Below are 10,478 nucleotides of genomic sequence, written 5' to 3' on the forward strand. Positions count from 1 at the left end.
TAGATGTGAGAACAATGGTCCATTTGATTTGGTACCTTGCCTCTGCTAACAGTGAGGCACCAATGCTTCTTCAGATACAATGTCCAAGGAAAGAAACCCATTTCGCCATGACATACCCCTGAAGATGCCAGCCATAGACGTGGGCGAAACATTTGGAGCAAATGGGACCGCATCTTCCCATACTGCCCTACAAGTCGGAGGGGAACCTCCTGGTGATCCCTGGCCCGAGGGATATCCAGTTGGCTTCTACAAGAGCCAGGGTGATGTCAGGGTTCTGCAGAAACTATATCAATATATATTAAGACATAGCTGCTCCACCAGGCCTTTTCCAACTAGCCAGCCAGATCGACTGAATCCAGTATAACATCCTTCGGTCTCCAGGGGGAGGGAACTGAAGATGGGATGGATCATGGGATGGATGAATCTACACTAATTATCATCTCAGCATTTTTAAATGATTGGTTGGGGGGTATATTTTTAATGTGACTGTTTATAGAACGTTTTTTTTAATTTGTTGTAACCTGTCCAGAGCCCTTTGGGGATTGGGCAGGATAGAGGTCCAACAAATAAATAAATAAATAAATAAATAAATACTACGAAATTACAACCACACAGCCTGGGAAACTCAAAACGGCCAGTTGGTTCCAGCTGTGAAAGCTTTCAACAATACACTTCTTCAACTGTGTTTGAATTCTTCACACCTTCAACACTGAAAAAAATAGGGAGAATGTGATTTGATTTTTTTTTTAACTGACTATTCTGGTTTCTGTACCACATCACGGCTGCAGGAAACACATTATGCATGGCAAGCCGTTCCGTTCCAAAAATCCATTGAACTTTAAGCTTGCTGACTGTATTGATACTGAACTGAGCGTGGACACTCAACTGGCATAGTCCACTGCTCCTGGGCTCCAGTGATTTATCAGTCTCCGCAGCAGCTAGGATGACAGGCTCAAGTTGACTGTACCTGGCTGTATCCTTGGACACATCTATTCTTTTTTTTTAATTGAATCAGTTATTTATATAAGATTTAAATCATGATTACCCATTTGTACTTTAGGGGTTTCCTAAACCAGTTTATGAAGGAACAATAAGAGAAAGAAATGTACACCAGCAATCTTTACAATAGGCATGGGGAGGGAGGTGATCACGTAATGAATAAGCTGATATGCAGATTGCAGATTATTAAAACATTTGTTTTAGAAGACCGTGATTTGCTTTTACAGGGTTACATGGGTAAACATGTTTGACTTCAGTTCAGGTGTCATTTTAAGTGTCCTCATTTAAAAATAAACAATTTTTAGCCATTCAGGTCTACTCTGTGGCTGAAGATGTTTGCCTTAATCTTGAAGACTACCCATTCGCTATTCCAAGGTGTATCTCATCCACTTTTGAAACTTAACTATTCTGCTGACAAGTGTGACTTCCAACACAATGGTTTTCCATAAAGCACCCATGTATTATGAAATATTCTCTGGGCTTGGGTTTATCATAACAACCACGCTGCCATAAATCTCTACATGCACTCAAGGGCACCCTTGGTTGCAAAACCATTCCGAAGTTCAGAAGAGAGAACAAAGGTCCTTAAATTAAACAAGTTCATGTAATGTGAAGGCTTTCATGGCGGGATTCAACTGGTTGTTGTGGGTTTTTCGGACTGTGTGGTCTGGAAGATCTTGTTTCAAATGTTTCACCTGCACCTGTGGTTGGCATCTTCAGAGGTGTATCACAGAGAGAAGTCTGAAACTTCTCTCCAGAGATGCAGCAAAGGGGGCACGATGCACCCCCCCCCAAGGGAGTGTGGTGAGGGCATGCTGGGGTGGGGACGTTTCAGGGCGGGGGCGTTTGGGGGCAGGGGCAGATGGGGGCGTGGCAGGGGTGGAGGACGCACCAGTGCACTGGGCGCTTTCCCCCTCGCTCCGTCCCCGCTTTTCTCTGACAGAGAGCACGTTGAAGGCTTTCATGGCCGGAATGAACTGGCTGTTGTGGGTTTTCCAGGCTATGTGGTTGTGGTCTGCTAGTCAAACTTTTTGCTTCAATCGATAGCTGGCATATTCAGAGGCATGTCATGATAAGATGTGTTTCTCTCTTACCGTGACATGCCACTGAAGATGCCAGCCACAGGTGCAGGCAAAATGTTGGGGGCAAAGACTACCAGACCACAGCCACACAGCCTGGAAAACCCAAAACACCTCTGAAGATGCTAGTCACAGATGCAGGCGAAACATTAGGAACAAGATCTGCCAGACCACAGCCACACAGCCCGGAAAACCCACAACAAGAAGTTCACATAAGTCTGTAAGCTCCTGAAAACCCTGATGCGGAGGTTAACTTTTTGCAAGCAATGAATCAATGTTGCATGCTGGCATATCTATGCCTAATAAAGGTCTTTGATTTGCTGGCATATTTAAAATGTTAGCATTCACAAAAGCCTTAGAAATTGAAAGCTTTATATATATAAAAAATAAAAACCTGTCATTTTTATATGACCTGGAGAGCCTGAACTTGTCAGGTCTCACAAACAAAGCAGGGTCGAATCTGACAAGTATTTGGATGGGAGATTTCCAAGGAGTATCAAGGGTGTGATGTGGAGGCAGGCAATGGCAATAACCTTTGAACATCTCTCGCCTTGAAAACTCCATCAGGGGTTATAAGTCAGATGTGACTTTGACAGCAAAAATAAATAAATCACCCTGAGATTTTCGAAGATAGAAGTAGAAAAGTTTGGATTTTTACCCCACTTTCTCTCCTGTAAGTAGTCTCAAGGTGGTTTACCTTATCCTTCCCTTCCTCTCCCCACAACAGACACCTTGTGAGGTAGGTGGGGCTGAAATAGAGTTCTAAGAGGACTATGACTAACCCAAGCAGGAATGTCGAAGCCGGAACACAAATCTGGTTTACCAGATAAGCATAAGCATAAGCATAAGCATTTTATTGTCATTGTGCATGCACAACGAAATTTACAGCAGCATTCCTCGATGCACACAATTTCAGACTCATACATCATCATCCTCCACCCATCCCTACACAGCCCCAAATACATCAATATGAAGCAGCGGAGTTTAGCATAGCCACAGCTCTAGAGTAGAAGCTGTCTCTAAACCTCTTTGTCCTAGTTCTGAGGGCCCTGTATCGTCTGCCAGATGGTAGCAGTTTAAAAAGAGAGTGTGCTGGATGAGACGGGTCCCTCAGAATATTTTGGGCTTTATTTAGGCTTCGGGCATATATAGATTTCTTCCAAGGAGGGGAGAGGGCAGCCGATAATCCTCTGTGCAGTGGTGATCACCCTTTGGAGCGCCTTCCTATTCGCCACTGTGCAACTGGAGAACCATACACAGATGCAGTAGGTTAGGACACTCTCTATAGCACAGCGGTAAAAGGACACCAGGAGTTTTCCATCCAGTTGCTGCTTCCTTAAAAGTCTCAGATAGTACAGTCTTTGCTGGGCTTTCTTAACCACCGCGGCAGTCTGTACTCCCCAGGTCAAATCCTCTTTAATCATAACGCTCAGAAATTTAAAACTAGCCACCCGCTCCACTTGATCTCCATTTATAGTCAAGGGCTGAATTTCTGAGCTATTCCTTCTATAGTCCACTATGAGCTCCTTTGTCTTGTTAGTGTTAAGAAACAGGTTATTTTCCCTGCACCATGAGAGCAGTCGGTCCACTTCATTCCGATAGGCAGACTCATCCCCTCCAGAGATGAGCCCCACCACCGTTGTGTCATCAGCAAATTTGATAATGGTGTTACTATGATAGACAGGAGTACAATCATATGTATAAAGGGTGAACAGTAAAGGACTCAACACACAGCCCTGTGGCGTTCCCATATTTAGAGTAAGAACTGAGGACACACGATTTCCCAGTATAAGCCTCTGGGAACGTCCAGACAAGAAGTCCCTAATCCACAAACAGATTGAATGTGAGAGTCCAAGGTCCACAAGTTTTGTCACCAGTCTTTGTGGCGAGATTGTATTAAATGCGGAACTAAAGTCCGCAAAGAGCATTCGCACATAATTCCCCTGCTGTTCCAGATGCGTCAAAGCTGTGTGGAGGCTATTAGTCCGATATGCGAACTGATGTTTATCAAATGTATCTGGAAGGCAAGAACTAATATGCCTATGGACCAGTTTTTCAAAACACTTCATGATGATGGGGGTGAGTGCCACTGGTCTATAATCTTGAAGATTGTCAGCAGGAAATCTCTTTGGTAGTGGAACAATGGTGGAAGCTTTCAAACAAGATGGAATGGTGGACTGGGATAAAGATCGATTAAAGATCCCAGTAAAAACACCAGCCAGTTGGTTAGCGCATTCCTTTAACACCCGACCGGGAATACCATCCGGTCCAGCAGCCTTCCTTGGATTCACAGCCCTCAAAACTTGCCTCACCTCATGTTCCTCCACAGTGAGGTGTGAGCTGCAATCACCTAGTGGCTGTGTGTCATCTCCTTCTGATAGACCTGTTTCAAAGCGGGCAAAATAGTGATTTAGCTCCTCTGCCAGAGAAGAAGAATCCCCATCTACAGAGATGTCATTGGTTGGTTTATGATTGGTAATTTGTTGAATCCCCTGCCACACCTGCCTCATGTTGTTATTATTAAAATAATCTTCAATTTTTCTCTTATAACTCATCTTGGCTTGTCAAATGCCTCTCTTTGAGACTGGCTCTCGCCGCACTATACTTTGCCTCATCACCAGATCTGAAAGCAAGATTCCTGTCATGCAAAAGTCGCTGAACCTGCCTGGTCATCCAGGGGTTATGGTTGGGAGTAAATCCGGATGCGCTTATCCACAGTAAGAGTGTCTGTGCAGTAGGTGATATAACTCAGAACAGCAGTGGTATACTCCTCCAGATCTGGGTGGTAGAAAACATCCCAATTTGTTGTCTCAAACAATCTTGAAGTAGTTTAGAGGCATCATCAGGCCAGGATTTTACAGTCTTTATTACAGGCAACACCCGCCTCCCCAAGTGGAATATATGCTGGTGCCAGAAACAGTGACAAATGGTCTGACTGACCCAAGTGTGGTAAATTTGTATCACCTTGTAGGCATCCTTAATGTTGGTATACACTTTATCCAATGTATTGGATCCTCTAGTGGGGCACCTAACATGCTGGTAGAGTTTAGGGAGCACTGTTTTTAAATTAGTATGATTAAAGTCTCCTCCTATAATGAGCACAGCATCAGGATGCTTTTTCTGCTGGTTTTCAACAATGTTATACAGAGAGCTCAAAGCTATGGCAGCATTAGCATCAGGTGGAATGTATACCGCAATGATGATAACCACACTAAACTCCCGTGGCAGATATATGGGTCTGCATCTAATAGTCATACTTTCCACCTCCCTTTGAGCAGTGACCCCCTGTGATGCTTGCATTAGTGCACCTGCTCTTATTCACATATACGCTTAATCACCCTCCTTTCTGCTTCCCAGAATCTTTACTGCTTCTGTCCTGCCGGAAAGAAGTGAAACCAGGTAGTTCAACTGCCGCATCGGGAATTTGTGAGTGAAGCCAGGTTTCTGTAATTAATAAAACACAGCTGTTCTTGCCAAACCTGCTCTTCACAGTCTGTAGCCTTAATTCATCCATTTTGTTGATAAGAGATCGTGCATTAGTAAGAAAAATGCTTGGAAGTGCAGACTTGAAACTACACCTTCCCAGCTTAGTAAAAACACCAGCCCGGCACCCTCTCTTCCTCCTTCTATCCCGCCTTCGTCTCAACCTTCTACCAGGAATTGTAATCCAGGGTTCCCCCGGGATTACGATTCCCCCGGTTCCTAGCTGCCTCTGCCGGTATATTGTGAAGACATATGAAATCTTCCGTAATAGCCATTTCACATTTCAGTCCAATTTGTATTAAGACTTGCCGACTATAAAAACTTCTTGCTCCACGTAGCATGTTTAAGAAGCACAAAAACACAGCACAAAAACACAAAACACAAAACATCCACACTACATCGAGGGAAAGCAACCAGCCGCGGTTTCCCAAGGCAGCCATCCCTTCCTGGGGACCGGGAAGCTAAAACCTAATGGCTTGAGTTGAAGAGTTGAGACGTTACGGAGAGGAGAGGGGAGGGGGGGGGTTGAGATGTTGCCGAGGCCTTGAGGGAACCTCCGATGAAACCGGGACTCGCTTGCCGCTCCTCAGTTTGAAATTCCTGCGCCTCCCGGCTACTATGACTCCCGGCTCTGTGGAGCGCTGCACCCTCCCAAGTTTTGGGAAAATGGAGAAGGCCGCCGTCTCTCCCAAGCGCGCCTCTCCCGCGCCTGCCGTCTCGCCACAACCCGACCCACAGATGAGCCTTGCCTTTTTTACTTGAGTTTAGAAGCCCTCCAGTTTAGAAGTTTTCGAGCCCCAAAAAAAGGAGGAGAACGGCAAACTCCAACTCTCCAACTCTCCGCCGCTTGCGGAGCGTCTTCCCCCACCGGAAACCCCACCGGAAGGCATAAGAGTCAGCAGCTCAGGTGGAGGAGTGGAAATCAAATCTGGTTGTTCAGATTAGAGTCCATCTGATCTAAACCACTACACCACATTTGCATGTATAACAGATATCTTCTATCCACAAATCACACCTGTTATCAGTTAACATCCCAACTGCATGAGAAAATCAAAGAAAGTAGACAGAGCTCTGAACGGCAAGGAAGGGGAAAGTGTGAATCAGTCCTAGGTGCCATGTGTCTAAACTGCTAGCAGACCTGAGGCTTAACTTGAGAACAAGACAGAGAATTGCTTCCTGCTCCTCTTGCCACAATGCATCACCCAAACTTCCCCAATTCCTCTCTAGCAAGTCTTGTCCTTCCCTTTCCTGTCTTTCACGCTTTCACATGGGCACTTCCGCACATGCAGAATAATGCATATTCAATCCACTTTCAATGCACTTTGCAGCTGAATTTTACTGCACGGAATAGTCAAGTAGTATTTACTGTTTGAGCCACTGGCTATAACATCAAAAAGTACATACAGTTAAAACATTCGGATTAAAATAATAAACTTATCTTTAGGTTAAAATAGAAATGATTTATATTCACTATATCTGAATTAAAATGCCCCATCAAGTACTTTCCATGTTGGGTGTTTTCACAGCTTCTTCATACTAAATTAAGTTGACCAAAAACTCATTGAATCATCCGTTCAAACAGTGCTTTAAATACTCTGCTCGCATTTTCCTAGCCGCCAAGGCAAAAAGAGCCATCTTGTAAGAAACATAGGAGTCAATATCAGATAGTACTGCGCGGAATAGCAAAATCCACCTGCAAACAATTCTGAAAATTGATTGAAAGTGCATTATTCTGCATATGCGAAAGTGCACTGTAACATCCCCCCACCCTTTCTGAAAGACGCGTCTCCTTGGAACAAAAGAACTGTCTGATTTTGTACCGAACTTCTACTGGGATGCCTAACAGTTCGGATATAAGAAACCAGCGTGGTTCCTACAACCACGCTCTCTCCCGTTCCCCAAATGCCTCTTGTGGTCAGGACAGGATCCACACACACCCCCACCTCCCAGGTTACAGAAAGCCCCGCTAGATCTCCAGCCCCTTTCAGCTCCGAACAAAAGCGGGAGATGAGTGCCGGGCAACAACCCTTTCAGCCTCGTGCCTCACGCTGCCCTTCCAAAACACGTCGCCTCGGGAGGAAATCCTCCGCAACGCTGCTGGACTTACTCGCGAGAAGCGGTGCCGAGGAACGGGCCGCAAGAGCCCTTTCCCGACCCTCTCCTTCTTTCTGTCCTCGCAGCCCCGGAGGCGCACGTGGGCTCAGCCTCTGCGAGCAAGGAGGAAGGGGGTGCGGGCGCTCCCTTCGTTCCTCCTCCCCACCGCCCTGGTATTTTCCCCTCCCCGGGAATCCGACCCCACTCCTCCCCTCCCCCCCCCCGGGAGCTCACCTGCGCCCACAGCCAGGCAAGGTCCGGTGCGCTCGCCTCGCCGCTGGCGCCAGCAGCAGCAGCAATGCCCACCCGGAACGCGCCACCGTGTGACTTTCCTCCTTTCGTCACTGAAGGTGGGGAGGGAGAGAAGGCAGCCCCTATAGGCGGCCGAGGGAAACGGGGCTGGCCATTGGCTACGGGAAATAAATGGAAGCGGTCGGCTTCTGGCGGCTGCCTCCGCCCCCCTGTCGAGCTGGCGGGGAAGGAAGGGAGGGAAGGGATGCTTGGCGAGGTGGCGGCTAAGAGGCGCCAGGAAAGTGCCCGGTGGAAGACTGGAGCAGCCCCCGCTGGTGGCAGAGCTGGGATGGGGAGGCAACGTTTCCGCACCCTCCCAAGTGCCAGGTCGTGGGTGGGGGGCGTTTCGGCCCCCTTCCCCTGCAAGAAGGCTTGTACGAGCCAGGGCTGTAAGGAGTGTGAGAAAAAGGGTGGGGGGACGTTTTCGGTTTACACCAGGGGTAGGGAACCTGCGGCTCTCCAGATGTTCAGGAACTACAATTCCCATCAGCCTCTGTCAGCATGGCCAATTGGCCATGATGGTAGGGGCTGATGGGAATTGTAGTTCCTGAACATCTGGAGAGCCGCAGGTTCCCTACCCCTGGTTTACACCATTCTAGAAGAAGAGTTTGGATTTTTACCCCACCTTTCTCTCCTGTAAGGTGGCTCACAAGTTCCTTTCCCTTCCTCTCCCACCAGTGGCGTAACGCCAAGGGGACAGGGGTGTGCAACGCACCGGGCGTGTGCCTGTGGGGACATGGCGAGAGCGTTCCAGCGGCATTCTGGGGTGGAGGCGTGGCAGGGGTGCAGTTCCCCTTGCTCCGCCCCTGTCTCCCACAACAGACGCCTTGAGAGGTAAGTGGAGCTGAGAGAGTTCTGAATGAACCGTGACCAGGGGTGTACTGCCCATGGGGACATGCGGTGTCTCATGTCCCCAGGCACACGCCATCTAGTTATGTGGGGTGGGGCGCCGGGTAGGTCCTTGCGCCCGGCCTCCCCTGCGGTACAACGCCCGCCAGCTCCCTCCATGCCCGGGCCATGCTCGCCGGCTTGAAGCCCGCAGGAGAGGCCGGACGCAAGGATGTTCCGGGTCTCAGCTCACCTTGCCAAGGAGAAAGGTTTTTATAGAGCTGCCAAGGAGAGAGGTTTTTATAGAGCTGCAAGCGAGCACCTGCACAAAAGGAGCCCTCCGATGGCAAGAGGGGGCTTGTTAAAGATGACGTTACCACTCTTCAGCATCCCCATCTGTACACATTGTGGCAGGAGCAGCCAGGTGCAAGGAGGTAGGGGCACAATTTGGGGAGTGGGAGCAAATTTGGGGGGACCCAGGGGACACCATTTTAGTTTTTGCTCCAGGCCAGGGGGGCGCCATTTTGTTTAGCCACACCTCTGACTGTGACTACCCCAAAGTCACCCAGCAAGAACTTAGGGGTGGGGAAACAAATCTGCAGTCCACTGCTCATGCGGAGGAGAGGGGAATCAAACCTGGTTCTCCAGATTAGAGCCCACTTCCTCTTAACCACTAAGTCACACTGGCTCTCTCTGAGTAAGGCACTCATCCACCTCTTGCGTATAAAGCTTAGGGGCACAAAAATGTACAAAATATGCACTTGCTATCCCAAGCTAGCATGTCGTTAGGGCGAAAGAGTCAGTGCTCCACAAAGCTGAGCTCCTTGCCTCCTTTTGTACCAGAGATTCAGTAAAAGTAACTGCCATCTTGCCTAGGCCTGCTGCTGAAATCAGTGTTTGACTGAAACATGAAACTGCATTAAGAGGCCAGTTCCTTGACAAGGAGTCCTTGAGAGAGGCTGAATAAACATAAATAATTTAGAGCTGATGATCTGCTTGGATGTGTAGTGCTGTGCAGAGGCGTAGGTGCACTGGTGCATCTTCCACCCCTGCCCCGGAATGCGCACACACACACACACACCCGTCCCCTTGGAGCTATGCCTCTGGTGCTGTGTGCCTGTTTTTAATAATACAGAAATTACAGCTTACATATGTATATATAACTAATGCATAAAACAAGAAACATCAGATCTAACACTCTTAACTTCAGAAATTACATCCGTAATATGCGACAGTACCATACTTTACTATAATACCTTGCTGTAATCATATATACCTCAAAATCTCTCAAACATTTTTCTCTGCTTTGTGTTCTAGTAAGAAATAAATGGCTGCCAAACCTTTCTGAAATATTCCTGTACATTCCCTTTCCTGTCCCAATCTGCTTGGCTGTGTGTGTAAAGTGCCATCAAGTCACAACTGACTTGTAGCAACCCCAGCAAGGGACTTTCAAGGCAAGAGATTAAGCAGAGATTGTTTGCCATTGTTTTTCTCCTCAGAGCCTTCCTGGGTGATCTCCCTTCCAAGTACTAAGTCTGCTTAGCTTCCAACGTCTACAAGGTTGAGCTAAACCAGGGGTCTGCAACCTACGGCTCTCCAGATGTTCATGGACTACAATTCCCATCAGCCCCTGCCACCATGGCCAATTGGCCGTGCTGGCAGGGGTTGATGGGGATTGTAGTCCATGAACATCTGGAGAGCCGC

At 47.7% G+C, this 10,478-nt stretch overlaps 1 protein-coding gene across 2 annotated transcripts in view; it reads right to left on the minus strand.

The window, feature by feature from the left end:
- SOAT1 (sterol O-acyltransferase 1) overlaps positions 1-7,998 on the minus strand; it is a 52,796-nt gene extending 44,798 nt beyond the window's left edge. Inside the window, exon 1 of one of the 2 annotated variants that reach the window (XM_048497056.1) lies at positions 7,890-7,998. The gene's annotated coding sequence lies outside the window, so the exon portion shown is untranslated. Of the gene's footprint in view, positions 1-7,668; positions 7,746-7,889 lie in introns of those variants that run through there. The other variant, XM_048497057.1, reaches the window with a different exon arrangement.
- Positions 7,999-10,478: the final 2,480 nt, after the last annotated feature.

The sequence above is a fragment of the Sphaerodactylus townsendi genome, linkage group LG05 (genome assembly GCF_021028975.2).
Source record: "Sphaerodactylus townsendi isolate TG3544 linkage group LG05, MPM_Stown_v2.3, whole genome shotgun sequence".
NCBI classification, from domain to species: Eukaryota; Metazoa; Chordata; class Lepidosauria; order Squamata; family Sphaerodactylidae; genus Sphaerodactylus; species Sphaerodactylus townsendi.